Raw genomic sequence first — 17,416 nt, 5'->3', positions numbered from 1 at the left:
ATTGTGTACACAATGCCTCACATTGAGCACCTCACAAGGTGCTCAACAAATTCTATGGATTTGTAAAATAATATATTGTAAATATTTCAAAACTTGTACTTCATTCTGCAAATTTTCATTCTTCTCTTCATTTTTCTGTGATGAAATGTTTGCTTTCATATCAGATTTTAAACACACCATTTATTATGTAATTTCATGAGTAACATAAGTGACTACCCTGCTTCATGGTATGTGTGGGTCAGAGCCAGTACATAAGAATAACCAGCCAGGTAATTGAGAGACTACTAAAAGGTGTAAGCATCCTGGAAATGGTTCCTAAGAAAGACCTGCTGGGTGACAAAGAACCCCTTGCTGACAAGTGCACAAAAACTGCAGCTGGCCCTTAAAAGCTGCTAAGAGGACTCCCAAATGCCAGTCTGTTAGCAGCCATCCAAAAACAGTCCACTGAAATTGGGAAGAGAAGACCCTTTCACTTGCTATAGCCTTGTACTTCTGCACTTCCTCTGGTGTTCTTTTTTGGCAAGGCTTAAAATATCAAGCCAACGTGCAAAGGAGGAATATTTTCAAGGTATAAATCTAATAATACAAAATGAGGCAAAGGGCTGCAAATGTGTACCTAAGAGGCAATATGTTCACATTGGCACAAGAATTATTTTGACAGACTTAGAAGTCTCACCTCCAGTGCAGGTGAGGAAATCTGTGAGCAAAGCAACTGTCTTTACCCTTACAACTAGTCTTGCTTGACAATGCTACTAATGATACTTTCATATGGAGACAATTGTGCTTTTAAACAATTATCCTTGATATTTATGCTCTAGAATCTCAATCTTTATATCTAGATAAAATATTCTGGTCCTTTGTTTTCAATAAATAATGAAGAATTCATTTGGATTCTCCACAATGCCAACAAACACAATTTGTTTTCCATTAAAAAATGGGAGATTAGGAGTTCTTTGCTCTTTCAGCAGTCTTAGGTGATTCTGACTATAGTTCAAGAATCATTAAGGAGATGCATAAGAAGAACAATATTGGGAATTCCCTGGTGGTCCAGTGGTTAGGATTCCGCGCTTCCACTGCAGGGGGCGTGGGTTCAATTCCTGGTCAGGGAACTAAGATCCTGCAAGTGGCACATCTTAAAAACAACAACAACAACAACAATAACAACAAATACTGAAAAGTCTATTCATTAACTTGCAGCTCTCAATTATAATTATACCAGAAAAAATTCTAATGCTGTCTGTCACCTTTCCTGTGAGAAAACTCAAGAAACTTTTGAAGGATTTTTCTTATCACTCAATGTAATGTGTTTTCCAAATATTTTGTAAGTAATCAGAAGTAACATAATAGAGAAAAGTAGAGATTGTGAGGAAGGGGACATTGTGGGATATGGCTAAAAATGGTATAAAATGTTTTTGCAAGATATCTTTAAAAGAAATTTTAAAAGTTGAAATAAGGTACGCGTAAGCACTTAAGCAGTGGATTTTCACTCCTATCATGAACAGGCATTAGAACTATTCTATGAGGGAGTGTCGGAGTAACTGCATTAATTTATTAATTCATCATATATTCGTTTCTCTCTGATTCTACTACATTTTGCTAAATATTGGGAATACAGTGATGAAGAGAGAATTTGTATCTAATATCACTACATCTGGCCAAAGGAGACAGGCATTAAATAATTCCACAAATGTTGATGAAATGAAACTGTGACTGAAAAACTCAGACCAAAGCATCCCCAGTATGCTATGATATATGCTAATATAAAGTCATTGTGAACTGAGCTAATATCAAATAGCATTTGTGTGTGGGGGGGGAGAGAGGTACAGATTTGGATGCTTACTCTGTGTCCACGAGTTCTCCTCCTGATATTTCTATAAACATAAGGCATAAAGTTACTTTTCATTTCTTTATGGAATATCATATCCTTCTGCGTTTCCCGAACTACATAATGAAGAAAATAAGAGTTGTCTAGAAAGATTATTTGACACTTGACAACAGATGATGTGTGGAGCCTACTCGTCTCTTAAGTGCCCAACATCGTCCTGGTAACTTTGTAGACACAGTGGCCACTCTAGCAATGAGGAATTCTTCCTTAGTCTTATGTTGATTCGATTCATGTCACAATCATTCTTCATTAATCATTTCCTGAGTAACAGTGTGCACCCTGGAACTCCAATACAGATTAATGAAATAATGGTTCTCTAGATCTCAAAGACATCTTCTGAACTGCTAGCCCAGGGAAGAGAAAACGTTATCAAGCCCAGTTCTCTGATTAATTTGTTGTGCCCTCTGGAACATTGTTGAGAAGGATTCTGAAGTCATATTTACACTTAGAAGCAAAGAGAATTGGAAGAGGTTATGCCGTCCATGGACACAGAAGAGGATATTTGAAATGTGTGTACCAGTTATTTTGCATAAAATCACTTCAGTTTTATGCTAGGCTAAGAATGTCTCTAAATGAAATATCATCTACTTCAAAGTACATCGTTTTTCTTTAAAGCATCGATTCCCTAAAATGTACTGTTGGAGTCAATGTTCAGCCCCTGATGTTTTACGTTAACAGAAAAGAACAATGATCTGAAACAACTCAAATCATAATAAATTGAATGAACATATAAGCGAGCTAGAATCACAGACCACTCTTTACTTTGCCCCATCTAACCTATGTTCATCACATACATTATTTTCAAATCTTGACAAGATGGTAGAAAAAAAAAAAAACTAAGCTTGCATCTCCCCATAGTGAGTACACATAGCTGGCAACGGAAATACTTAGTTTATGTGGGAAAGAGCTTGACATTCAGAAGGCTCTTGTATTTTGCCTGTTCCAAAAAAAAAAATGTTTATTGTATACAACATTTCTTCAGAACTAATGATCCCAATGTTATCTAAAATGAGTAAGTGAACTGTTCCCTCCCAGCCTTTTAGGCATGTTGTTCTTTTTACCAGGAAACCCTTCCGCCCCTTTTGTTTCCTGACTCAATTTCTCCAGAAAGACTCCTATTACCCTTGGACTTATTAACATATTCTCTTTCTGCAATCCCATGGCTTGCTGTGCCTATGTCTTTCTACACAGTAATTGCTGACATATCTTCTGCCTTATCCAGCAAACTATAAGCTCCTCTGGGTAGTTAACCACATTTTACTGTAATTTGCATCTCATGTCCTCATTCCCAACTATAGGGACAATTTTTTTTTCCATATACAATCTATAATGTTCTCAATACTGTTTTCAGTTCTACTTATAAATGCATATATTAAGTGTGTAGAAGCCAAAATGTCCACACATTGAGTTCTGTTCCACTGAGGGACAAGAGGAGCTGCAACCTGGAAAGGAAGCCCCTGATTCCCTTTGCTTCTGCTTCTTTACTGCATCTTCTGACATGATCTATGTTTGCTGTTGGGGTCATTTGTCACTACTCTGAGCCTCTTCTCTTTATGGACTGAGTAGCTAGGCAGCACTGAGGAATTTGAGCCAATGCTGGTGGTGCTGTTTTTGTTGAAGACGATGTGATACTTTACTTTCACCTGAAACTCAGGGCTTCATCTGATTCTCTTCTCTGATAGCAAAGGCGCTAGGTGACAGTAAATATCGATCCTAGGGTATGGCATTGGGACCAAACTATTAACATGAAAATATTCTATATTATTCAATGGAGTATTTATTTCCTCGGTGATGATTTTGTAGGTGCTGTCTTGAGTCAGGGGGCATAGATGCTAGTCCAATTTGGACTCAAATAAGTCACTACATCTCATTTATCTGTAAAGTGATTAAGATTGGGAGTGACTGTCTTCAATGTCTTTTCCAGGTGTTGAATTTTTATGATTCACTTCCATCTATGGGAGATTTCATTCTAACTCACCTATAAAAGTGCATGATACACAGCTGTTACTTTATGAATACATATTGATTGCAAAGCATGTTCACATGCTTAATCTCATACTTTTAACAATCCTTTGAAGTAAGCAGGGAAAATACTGCCTTTTCTATTTTACAGTTGAGAAAACTTGCACATGGATTCAATGTTAACAAGCAAATTCTGGCTATAAATCCTGTGCTCTTCTTTCCTTAGAGCAAATTACTTTGGCCCACTATAACTATTTATTTCAAACACAAAGTTTTATAAAAATGATAGAGAAAAAAATGATAGAACTTGGGTATATAAAAAAATATGGGATTTTGAGTCCTCTCCAACACAAAAGCTTATAGAACATTTTTTTCTAATTAAAAATTGCTTACTAGGGCTTCCCTGGGGTGCAGTGGTTGAGAGTCTGCCTGCCAATGCAGGGGATCCGGGTTCATGCCCTGGTCCGGGAAGATCCCACATGCCACGGAGCAGCTGGGCCCGTGAGCCATGGCTGCTGACCCTGTGCGTCCGGAGCCTGTGCTCTGCAATGGGAGAGGCCACAACAGTGAGAAGCCCGCGTACCGCAAAAAAAAAAAAAATGCTTACTAGAAGAATATATGCATGAATCACTTCCAATCCTATCTCTTTACATAAAGAGAAAAGTAGCATTGTTTCCTAAAAGTATAAGATCCAGAATATATGCTATAAGTCAGATAACTCTTAATTATGACTCCCGTATACAGAACTCAAGGGAAATTAATAATCAATACCCAAGTAACTAATTAAAACTGAGTTAATAAATGAACGATAGAATTCTGTTTTTAAAAATGGTCGTCAGGGGGCTTCCCTGGTGGCGCAGTGGTTGAGAGTCTGCCTGCTGATGCAGGGGACACGGGTTCGTGCCCCGGTCCAGGAAGATCCCACATGCCGGAGAGCGGCTGGGCCCGTGAGCCATGGCCGCTGAGCCTGCGCATCTGGAGCCTGTGCTCCGCAACGGGAGAGACCACAACGGTGAGAGGCCCATGTACCGCAAAAAAATAAATAAATAATAAATACATAAATACATAAATAAAATAAATAAAAATGGTCGTTAGGGCTTCCCTGGTGGCGCAGTGGTTGAGAATCTACCTGCCAATGGAGGGGACACGGGTTCGAGTCCTGGTCTGGGAGGATCCTGCATGCCGCGGAGCAACTGGGCCCGTGAGCCACAATTACTGAGCCTGTGCGTCTGGAGCCTGTGCTCCGCAACAAGAGAGGCCTCGATAGTGAGAGGCCCGCGCACCGCGATGAAGAGTGGCCCCCACTTGCCGCAACTAGAGAAAGCCCTCTCACAGAAACGAAGACCCAACACAGCAAAAATAAATAAATTAATAAACTCCTACCCCCAGCATCTTCTTTAAAAAAAAAAAAAAAAAAGGTCGTTATATTTTCACATCCATTTTCTTACTGACAATTTAACCATTATAGTCAGAGATATCTGAAAGATTTCTATCAGATTGCCTGGTAGAAAAAAAAAAGGGTGCATACCGTCTATATTTTCAAATTATGGTAAGGTTAATTTGAAACATTTTTTTCTTGTTTTGTTTCAACCCTAGAGTTGCCTTAGTGTGTACAGTCTAATGAACATAATTTATTTCTGGATGATTAAAGATAATGAAGTGTCGTTAAGTTACTGGTAACTGTCTTAGACATAGCCTGTCGAGTATGATTAGTTTTAATTACAGAAGGTAAGATGAAGATATTTATCACAGAAACTATATGTAAATTTTATTAAAAATAAATTCTTGTTCTCATTAGGGTTAATTTATATATGATACATAGAGATATTTCAATACAAAATTAATTTTTAGTGATAAACATCACAGCAGTTTCCTATTATTATATAACAAATCAGCCCCAAACTTAATTACTTCAGATAATAAGAATAATTTTATTATTATCTCCCATCATTCTGGAGGTTGACTAGGTTCAGAAAAGGAATTCTCATTCAATATCTCTCATGCAGTGGCAGCTGGATGAGGGCTGGATTTAATTCTGCTTGAAGTTAGCCAGATTATCTACACATGGTCTCTACACAAAGCCTGTGTGGCTGAGATCAGAGTCTACATTCTGAGAGAGAAAATGTAAACCGCCAGAATCCTAAACCTTGGGCCTAGAAACTGGCAGTGCCACATATCAACCTCACCATATTCTATTGTTGAAGCAAGCCTAAGTTCAAGAGGAGACACAGAATCCACCTCCCAGTGAAACAAATGTCAGTGAATATGGTGATTATATTTTGAAACTGCCAGAGTTGGTCCTCTGGCCACAAGTCATTTATATACCAAACACATTCAGAAAACTCTCACCCACTTCAAAGATTCCCTATGCCAAAGCAACATCTCTTTATGGAATTAGTCTCAAGCTCGAGTCCAACATACTGTTATCTACATCTGGTCCAGATCCAGATGTACTCTCTGAGTGTGGTACCGAGAATAGACGTATCTGAGTGCATTTCCTCTCAATATGAAGAAATCTTGACTAAAGAGACAAAATTTTGTCCCTACACAACCAACAGACGATGTAAGAAAAAGCATAGAATATCTTTCATTCAAAAAAGGGGAAAATAGGATGTATACAGCAGTCACTGGTCCTTAGATATTCTGAAATATCTCTGGGTACAAGTTGCCAATCCTGTGATTAGGGCCCAACCTTACTCTGTGGCTTTTGGTTCTACCTTCTTGGCTATTGGTTCTGTCCTCTGGTTTACCCCTCTTTTTCCATCAGAAATTACCAGTTTTTATTGTTATGTAGTTTCCTAACAGCTTTTCCTATCCAGCTTTCTAATTGTATTAGATCAAGGGCCCAAAGGCCTCTTCATTTCTTGTGGAGTCTGTACTTTAGTACAAGCTGGTGGTACTTCTACCAGCACCTAACAACTTTTAACATTTTGTAAAATTTCTTTGAATTTAATTTGGGTTTAGTGGGTTAGACAAAAGTCACAACCACAAATCTTGTTAAGATAAATCCTTTTCTACCTTGGCTTCCCTCTGATACTATGGGAAGTATCTGTGAGACAAAATTTTATGATTCTTTAGAAGCTTTATTGTTTAACTGAGTGGATCTGTTTGGCATGCAAAATCCTTAGAGTATCCTTATCTGTCTAAATGGTTCTATGAATTTTTGCCTAAGATTTCTGTGATATCTTTAAAAAAAGTCATAATAGTCTCATCTTGGATTTAACCTATGGTCTGAAGTCCTTCTGCTCTCAGAAGATACTGGGAATAAGAAACTTTGATTTTTGTACCCAGTATGTCTTTGCTTCATTTTAAGAGCTCATTCTTTAGCACATCTTTCTCTTCTCACATTTTAACATACAAAGCAGGAGGAAGCCAGATGGTACTTTCAATTATGCCACATCTCTTTAGCTAGATCACCAAGTCCATTGGGAACATTTTCTATTTGCCACATTACTCCATAGGACAGTGTTGCCAAATTTCTGCCGTTATATAACAAGGATCCCATTTCCTCCAGCTTTATACTATTTGTCTCTCTTTAAGCTCAAGGTCATTGGGGCTTTCAGTATCACTTTCTTTGATGCCCCTTTAAGCTTCCACATTCTCCTTGAGGCTCTTCTGACTTCCACCTGGTCCCAAAGCTACTACCATATATTTTTCATTGTTATTAATGTAGCACAAAATTCTGGGTACTAAAATCTGTTTGAGTATTTGTTGCATCACAAATCCCTGAAATACTGAATCCACTGGGTTCTAGAAAAAGTCCTCCTTAGCCTTATTGTTTGGTAAAAACCCGATGTCTGCTCTGTAATCAGGGGATTGATGATTCTGGCCACTGCAGTTAGCATCATCTCTGCCTCTTGTTTCACAGACATGAGGAGCCCACAAAACCATGCCTCTATTTCCTGATGGACCCATACTCCCTTCAGCACAAAGACCTCAAGCTTACTAAATCTAAGATTGTGGGGGACAAGAATAAAAAAAAATCCTTGTCCAAGTCTTGCATTTCTGATTTGAGATATGCTGATACATAGCCTTCATTATGAGCCTAGAGGCTCATAGGAATAGGTCATTGCTAGCAAAGAAGTGTCCTGGGGAATTGGGATTCAAAATTCTCAGCCTTAGGACTTCCCTGGTGGCCCAGTGGCTAAGACTCCGCATTCCCAATGCAGGGGCCCTGGGTTCGATCTCTGGTCAGGGAACTAGATCCCACATGCCACAACTAAAAAGATCCCGCATGCCATAAGTAAGATCCTGCGTGCTGCAACAAAGATCCCACGTGCTGCAACTAAGATCTGGCCCAGCCAAATAAATAAATATTAAAAAAAAAAAATTCTCAGCCTTGTGTGTCTTAACCAAATGTCCTCATCCTATTTCCCAGGATCCCACACTATCTTGCCAGTGTCATTACTTTAGTGCAGGGGTCAGCAAACTTTTTCTGTAAAAGGCCAGATAGTACATATTTTAGGCTTTTCTAGTCTATGTTCTCTGTTGCAACTGCTCAACTCCACCATTAGAGAACACCAATTGACAGTATACAAATGAATGGGCATGGTTGGGTCCCAATAAAACAAAAACCTTTTTTACAAAATCTGGTGGTGGGCCAGATTTGGGCAGTAGTTTGCCTGCTTCTGCTTGAGTGTAACAGATGTGTCAGGATGAGCATTTAATTGGTGTTGCAATCGAAAAACTTATATTAATACCTTGGTATTGAGTTTCAGATGTATCTACTACTGTAGATAAAGCACTTTTAAAAATTGTGATAGAAGCCTTCAAATTTTTCTCTAGTGGTCTTATTTAGGTATTTTTTCTTTGTTCTTTTCTTTGTTTACACCCTCTAGTTTTGTGAGAAACTGCAGCACGTTTCAATTGTTTTTAATCATCATTAACCATAATAGTAACAACATGCTACAGACAATTCGTTTCTCAAAACCTTGCCCTCCACCTGCACTCCATTCAGGGCTGGCTATATAATTGGTAGGGACCGGTGCAAAATAAAAATGTAGGCCCCTGATCAAAAAACTGTAAAAAAGTTTTTCTTTCTTCCATGGTCTCCCTCTCAACTGTCATGGAATTTTTAACTTGCTACTAAGTATCGCATTTGCTCAGGCACGGGGGAAGTTGTGGTACATGTGCAGACCCTCCTAGGTGCCCAGGGTCCTGTTCCAGGACAGGGTGGTGCACAAACCTCCATCTCCCCTGTGCCAGCACCTGGGTTCCCTTTTGGGGCAGAGGAGGGCAGCAGTCACTGGGCAGAGGTGGAGGAGCAGGTGGCCAACAGCAGTCACATGAAGGCAGAGAGAGGCAGGGGGAGGTGGGACTGTGTGTGAGCTGAAGCTCCAAGTCCTTGGCACATGCTCCATGATCCCATGGGACTTCACTTACAAATTCTATGATTTTTATTAAGAATTTCAAAACAGTGACTACATAGCATTAAACCCTAAGCATGGGGCCTTTATGACTGCACTGGTTGTATGCCCATGGAGTTGATACAAACTATATTTCATCTTTCAATACCATAACCAAAGATAATTTGTGTAACTATGCTTTCACTGAAAACCATGGATTACCATTTTCTTTTTTTTTTTTCCTCACAAGTAAGATATCCATGTACTCATTAAATAAATGGGTAACCCAATCCCAGATTCCCATTTGGAAGACTTGATTCCTGGGATTATTCCTGGTCTAATTACTGTATCAGTGAGGGTGCCATCCACGCAAAAGTGGCAATTAAATAAATTCAAGGAAAGGACCATTTACAAAATTGTTGGGCAGGGTTAAAGAAAAATAACAAGGGTACCTTGTTAAGCACCCTGGAGTTAACTGGAGTGGAAAAACAGTACTGCTTTTAAGTCTGAAGGGACGAAGACAGGGAGCTGTTTTCATGGAGAAAAATCTAGTTGTGGAATAACCAGACAGAAGCTGCATCATTCAATAGAGGAACTCATCCACTGCCAACCACACACCAGGAAGGCGGAAGCTGGTGGATAATTATCTCTACCTCTCTTTCTTTCCTTCTCTGATCTCCTCCTGCTGCCTCCCATTTGCCAACCAAAGTATTCCAAATGGCAGAGCTCATAAGGATGACACTTCTGAGGCACTGAACAGTATCGAGTGGGTTGTAAAACAGAAATAATAGAGCAAACAGAAGATACAGTGCAAGTCAAATTTCACTTATGTGCCTACTGCTGTACACCTAGCAGTACCCTATACAACCACCACCAAAAATAAAATAATAATAGTATAATTCTATGGATTTAATGTGCTGAAATTTCAGATTTATAGAGTCAAGTCAACCTATCCTCAAAGATTTTCACATTCTGAAAATTAAAGTTTAAGAATCTCTAACTGGAAACTAACTATTCAGCTGGCCCACAAATTCACACATATCATCATTGGGTTGATCTAAAGGGTGAATAAGTTTTGGAATCATTTGTCAGGGAAAGTTTTTTATTCTTTCTTTCATACAGTAATAATAATAATAATAATGATAATAATAGGCAAATTAGGCACTAAATTGAATTAATTCACGAGGATTTTTATGGCAGCAATTTGAAATGGATTGTCAGAGACAGTCTACAGACTCTCATATTATGCCAGGCTATTTTCATAACTATTTGGATTATAACAGAATAAAGATAAAATATAAGAGATTTGGAGGATAAAATACCTTAGCAAAAATATTTTATGTAATACAAATGTGATTACTTAGTAGGACAATTTATCATGCTCAAAGATGATCTCAAGAACGACTGCATATTTTAACAACATAAATGTATATCAATTCATTACTATTTACTCAATAATCAGAGTGTACAACACTGTTCTGGTCTGCTTGAAGTGCAGGGAAAGTGTTACATACTTCTGCTTAAAAGCTGATTTACTATCTTGCAAATTATTTAGACAAACAATCACCTCTTTATCAGTCAGAATTCCTATTTGAGAGTAACAGAAGCCACTTCAATTAGTTCAAATGGACAAGCAATTTATTTAAAAAGTATCTCATAAATCGCAGGAAGCAGGGAAGGGCAAAATATAAGATGTAGAGGCTATTCATCTAAAGAAAACACTAAAACCACACTGCTGAAACTGGACCATGAGCATCAAACACTTTATGTTTTAGCCACCAACACACCAGAAAATCTAGATTTCTTAATACATCTATTTCTTCACATTGCTTTCTTCTGAATCAAGGTCACACACTGGTGCCTCTGATAGGTGAATCTAGGTTTTTGTTTTTGTTTTTCTAGGTGCAAGAAAGACTGAGAAATTCATGTTCTGGCTCCATTTAAAAGGGTGGGAATAGTACACAAATAAAATTATGACAAATACTCCAAACATTGGAAAGTCTTTAAAAAGGACTACTGCATGATGAAATAACTTGGGGCAGACTGACTTCCCACTATGGAAAAACAAAAAACAGGATATTATGTGTGAAATAATTACTTTATACATTAAATAATACACTTCTCAGTAACCCATAGGTCAAGGAGGATACCACAAGGAAAATTACAAAAAATTATGAACTAAATAAAAATGAAAAAAACAATGAACCAAAGTTTACGTCTACCATTAATACAGTTCTTACAGGAAAATTTATGTTTTAAATGTTTATATCAAATACAAAGAAAAGTCTAAAATCAATGAACAAGGCTTCCACCTCTGAAAAAGCTAGGAAAACAAGAAAAAATAAGACTAAAGTAAATAGAAAATAAAAATAGAAAGAGAAAGTTCATTAAAATAGGAAATGGATAAATACAGAGAAAAATCATTAAAACCAAAAGCAGTTTTTCTCAAAAAGATCAACAGAATTTAAGAAAAAAGAATAACAACACTCTAGTTGGATTGATCAAAAATAAATAAATAAATAAGAGAGAAGACAAAATCACCAATAACAGGAATTAAAGAAGAGCCATCACCACAAATGCTACATACTTTAAAAAACATCAAATGCAGATATATTATGATAAATTCAAGCAAATAAATTTGACATCTTGTATGAATTACAAAATTTCCTTGAAAGGAATACATTTAAAATGATGCTAGAAGACTTATTAAATCTTAATAGCCCTGTATCCATTAAGGCCTTTGAATCTGTAATTTAAAATCTTTCCACAAAGAACATTCTGGGCCCAGAAGGCATCATTGGTCAAATTTATCAGACATTTAAGGAAGAAAAAATATCAATCCTTCACTAACTATTTTAGAAAAACAACAAAGAAGGAACATACCCAAACTCATTTTATGGGGCAAGCATTATGATACCAAAACCAGATCAAGATATTTCAAGAAGAAAAAACTAAAGGCTGATATCTATCACTAATCTACATAAAAACAGGCTTAACAAAAGATTTAGCAAATAAAATACAGCGTTATAAAAAAGGATAATACATTGGGACCACGTGAGTTTCAGCAGAACTAAAATAGTGGCTTACCAATTAAAAATGCATTGATGTAATTCACCACATTAACAGAGTAAGGGAGAAAAAACATATGATCATCTTAATAAACTACATGGTCATCTTAATACATGTTGAAAGCATTTAATAAAATGCAATATCCATTCAAAATAAAAATTCTCATAAAACTAGAACCAGAGAGAAATTCCTCAACTTGTTCAGGGTATGTATCAAAATCACATACAACTTCATGCTTAATGGTGAATGCTTCTACTCTATGATCAGAAATAAAACAAGATGTCCACTCACCAGCTCTATTCAACACTGTATGGGAAGCAACAGCCAAAGGGGAAAAAAATAAATGCCAGGGGTTTGGAGGGAAAGAGGGATGAATAGGTGGAACACAGGGGATTTTTAGGAGAGCAGAACTGTTCTGTACTGTAATGGTTGAAACATACCATGACATATTCATCCAAACTGTAGGACGTAAAATGCACATCAAATGTACCACACTGATGCAAGATGTTAATAATAGGGAAATTAAGGGGCACATGGGAACTCTCTGCTCAATATTTTGGTATAACCAAAACTAGTTTAAAATATCGTCTACTCATACATACTTAAATAAATAAATAAGTATGCAAATAAATAAAATGTGTGTAAGTATATAAATATATATATATAAATGTAAAAATGGTGAATCTAGTGAAGAGTAGAGGGTGTTACTTCATGTTATTCCACTTTTCAAAATGAGAAGTTGTGAGAAATATAAGGAATATATGAAGTCTTCAAAATAATATTTAAGAATACATAAAATAAAATCTAAATATGTTAAAAATGTGTGTATCATCTTGGAAAAATCTAATCCTGTCATATTCCTGCTTAAAACCATAACCAGCTTCCCACTTTTCCTAGGATAAAGACACAACCGCTTAATACGGTGTATGAGGCACCTGCCTCTTCTTCCTCACTTCTGTCCACTGACTGGCTTCCCACCACCACCATCACCTCTGCTCTTTGGGCTCCAATCATACCTAACTATACCCTAACACACCGGAGGAAACGACTCCTGCAACGTTCTCTCCCCTCTCGGCCTTTGCACGTGCTGCTGCTTCAGGCTGGCTAAGAGGGATTGAGAAAGGGATTTTCATGCTGTCTCTTCTCGACTGTCCCCCTTTCTCTCCTTTTGGAAACTTTCTCCGTCCCCTAAATCCAGGAACATGCTTCCTTAGCACCCAGTGCTTAGTCCCATATTGCATCTAACACACGGTATTGTAATTGTCTGCACGCTTGTCCATGTTCTCCAATGTTCTGTAAACCTACGGACAGGACCTGTCTTTATTCCTCAGCCTCCAGTACTGGGGCTGGCACACAATAATTACATATCCAATAAATGGGCTCTATGTGAAATAAAAAAGTTGGACTAAATGATCTAAAAGATCTATTGGCATGTATTGAATAATCCCAACCCCAGGAAATACCTTTTTCTCTGAATTCCTCTCGTTCTGAGCGTCTGAATACCTCACGAGTCAGAGACTGTGGTTCCCACGAACCCTCCGCACGTCACGTGCTGCTCAGTCTGAGGTCACGGAACGTGGACTCCATTTCCCAGCATGCCTCGGGACGTGGGGGCTGTGGCGCCCATGGGAGGCCCCGGCCCTGCGTGCGAACTGAGGCTGGAGCTGAGGCGGTAGCCGAGGCGGAGCGCCCACTGACGCTGAGGGGGCAGTGGGTCGGTGGCCTGGTCTCCATGGCCGGTCGCGTTGCTCTGTCTGGGGCCGCGAGGGTTCAGAGACCATTTATTCATCTATTCGAGGCGGCCATTCGTGTGAAATTGGAGCAGATCCTGAGCCGCGAGATGCCGATCCCGTCAGGCAGCAGATGCATTTCCGTGGGGCCATGGTGAGTTTTACCCTTTAGGGGCTGAACTGGTACAAGCCACGGTGTCCAGAACGTGGACTGTCCATGGGCTGGCCATGCAAGCGCGGAACCTGCCCGGTGGAGGGATTTATTAACGGTGAGGACACTGGCCTCGTTCTACTGGCACATGTTCATCAGACATAGCAATTCATTAAAGCCAAAGCTAACCCAAGGGAAGGGCAGAATCATTCACTACTACTCTTGCCGTGAACTATTCAGGAAGGCCTGTCCAGTTACTCTGTGTTTAATGGTGACTAAGAAATCACCCTGGCCTGATGAGTTGGACACAATCCTGTATGTTAAAATAGAAATTATCATATGAGTTGCAAATAAGTAAGTAAATAAGTAAAGTTTATACAGATTAGAAATAGTTTCATTCCAGATGACATTACTCTGTGTGTAGAAAATCGCTCTCTCTCTGTATATATAAACAGTTAGATCTGATAAGAGAATATATCAGTCTCACAAGATTCAAGGTAATACACAGAACTTAATTGTATTCCTATATTTAAGCAAAGTACAGTTGAAATTAAATACCATTAACAATAACATATAAATATATTACTTTTTGAAAAATATCCAGGAAGATATGTGCAATATATGCACACTAAAACCTATAAACCATGCTGAGAGAAATTAAGTTTTTATTCTAAATTGATCTATAGATTGAAACAATGCAGTTAAAATTTCAGTAGTCTGTATTTTCTGCAAATGGACAAGCTGAAACTATAATATATACGGAAATTCAAGGAACATAGTATGATCAAAAGAATTTTGAAAATGCAAAAGTAGAAAGACATTACAGTACCTGATTTCAAGATTTACTATAATGCTAGAGTAATAAAAAGAGTGTGGTGTTTGTTTAAGAAACAAAATATTTGCATAATATATAATTGGAGCAGAATAATCCAGAAATATACTCACAGGTATGTGAACAAATGACTTTCACCATAGGTTCAGGGTGATCAGTGGGGAAAGAATAGTGTTTTCAACAAATGGGACAATTAATAATTTCAAATAAAAATGAAGTTTATATCACACTATATAAAGTTAAACTTGAAAGGTATCATAGAACTAAAACTACAAAATTTCCAGAAGAAAATATAGGCGATAAAATTTGTAAACTTGGGTTATACAAAGATTTCTTAGAAAGGAAACAAAGTATGAATGATAAAAACGTTTGTTAAAATTGAACTTAGTCAAAATTTAAAACTTCTGTTTTCAGGAGACACTGTTTAAAAAATGAGAAGTCTACCCACAGTCTAGAATACAAATTACATATGAAATACTAATATTCAGAATATTGTATGCACATATATACACATGCACACACATAATGTATAATATCTGTATATATGTATGTAAATATATACATATACATGTATGTGAGTATTACGGAGCTGTAAGATTATATATGTATATGTGTATACATATATGTATAATTTTACAATTCAGTAATACAAAGTGAACCAACGCAAGTTAACAAAATGGTAAATGTTTTAAACAGAGACTTCAACAAAGAAGATTGGCAGTTGAAAAGTAAGAACATGAAAGGTTGTCAACCTCATTATTCATTAGGGAAATGTAAACTAAAACCACAATGATATGTCAATACATCCACTGAAAGGGCTAAAATTTAGATATACTAGCCAGGATGCAGAATAACTCAAACTCATTAAACTATATAGCTGAAACAGGTTATTTTATGAATATAAATAGTATTTTGATAAATCTGACTTAAACTTCCAAAGAAAGCAGCATAACATAACTCAAAGGTGGTATGAGAATATAGGAAGACAGAGGAGGGCAAAGCCAGTCAGGAAGGACTTCTCAGAGATGATGTTTGAGCTGGGTGTTGAGGATGGCTAGGAGCTACCTAGCCACGTACAGAAGCAGGCAGGGAAAGAGGGTGCATATGAAGTTTGAAGAGAGTTTCAGGAGATTCAACAGTATATGAAAGCCAATGAGGTATAAGAAAGGGGAGTGAAAGTGGCTCGATATAGCAAGAGTTTGGGGGAGTGAATGAAGATTCATCAGGAAATAATGCTGCCTAATATTATGTGTTAATAATTATGTATACATATATATATATATATAAAGAAAGATTAGTAGAAGCTAATTCATAAAGATCCTGGAATTATAAACTGAGATTTTAAACTATTTTATATGTGATGTTGTATAACCAAATGATTTTAAACAGGAGACTGATTTAATTAGATTTTATTTGTACATAAATTCTGGTTGCAGTATGGAACTCAAAATGAAACATGGGGAAACTAGGTGAGAAACGTAGTTACAAGAGAAAGATGAAAAGGGCCTAAAACAAGAAATTGGCAATTACATGGGGGATGACATGTAGAAAGTGATGTGATTCTGCCACTTAGACAAGGAGAGTCAGAAGATGAGTGTGATCTCCAGGTTGGATACCTTGATGATAGTGGTGTTTCCTGGATTGAGGAATGTAATGTTATGGTCAGATTTGTGTTAGAAGAAGTTAGAGAATCAAAGGTATGGTAATAAATATGCTGATTCTGAGGTAACTGTGGTATAATTAAGTATAGTCTGGTACAATTTCTTTATTCCTTCCCTTCAAAATTGCATTTGTTTTGTCCTTTGTGCCTCTTTAAATCCAAATATTTTCTTGTAGAGCTTTTAAAAATTGAATTACTTTCCCCCCATCTTTACTCTTGATCTTCTGTCTTCTACTGTAAAATTATTCACTTTAATGTGTATAGTGACTATGTGTATAAATATACACACAACCATCAAATCTCTTACAAACACGTGTAATTCGCAGGTCCTCTCTTCTTTCTTTAGACTGTGTATTTTCTAAGGGAAGTAGCTTTAGCTTGCTCCTTAATATAGTGACACTTGAAAAATCTCTCTGAAAAATAGCTCAAATTCTAGAGAATTAGGAGGCCTGATGAGCTTCTCAGTATTTAGTCTGGATAATCATGTTTTGTTGTCGATGCTGCTGTGCTCTTGTTGTTGTTTATCCATTACCAAGCTTCCCTTATTTTGCTTATGATTGATTTGTTTCAGAGCTGATTAAACTTCTATCAGATATCAGGCAGAGGGAGAGGGAAAAAATATTTACCTGAACCCATTTTGGTATTGATTTTGAGCTAAAAGGTACACATTGCATTGTTAGAACTCTTTTCTTAAGCTTCTTGAAATAGGGGGAAAATCCTTTCCGTGTGGTGAGACTATTTTTAGAGAAGAATCACTTCCCTCTTTCTAGTAAACACTTCAA

The sequence above is a fragment of the Hyperoodon ampullatus genome (assembly GCF_949752795.1).
Source record: "Hyperoodon ampullatus genome assembly, chromosome: 7".
NCBI classification, from domain to species: Eukaryota; Metazoa; Chordata; class Mammalia; order Artiodactyla; family Ziphiidae; genus Hyperoodon; species Hyperoodon ampullatus.
The sequence above is the reverse complement of the archived record's forward strand: the minus strand, read 5'-3'. Positions refer to the sequence as shown.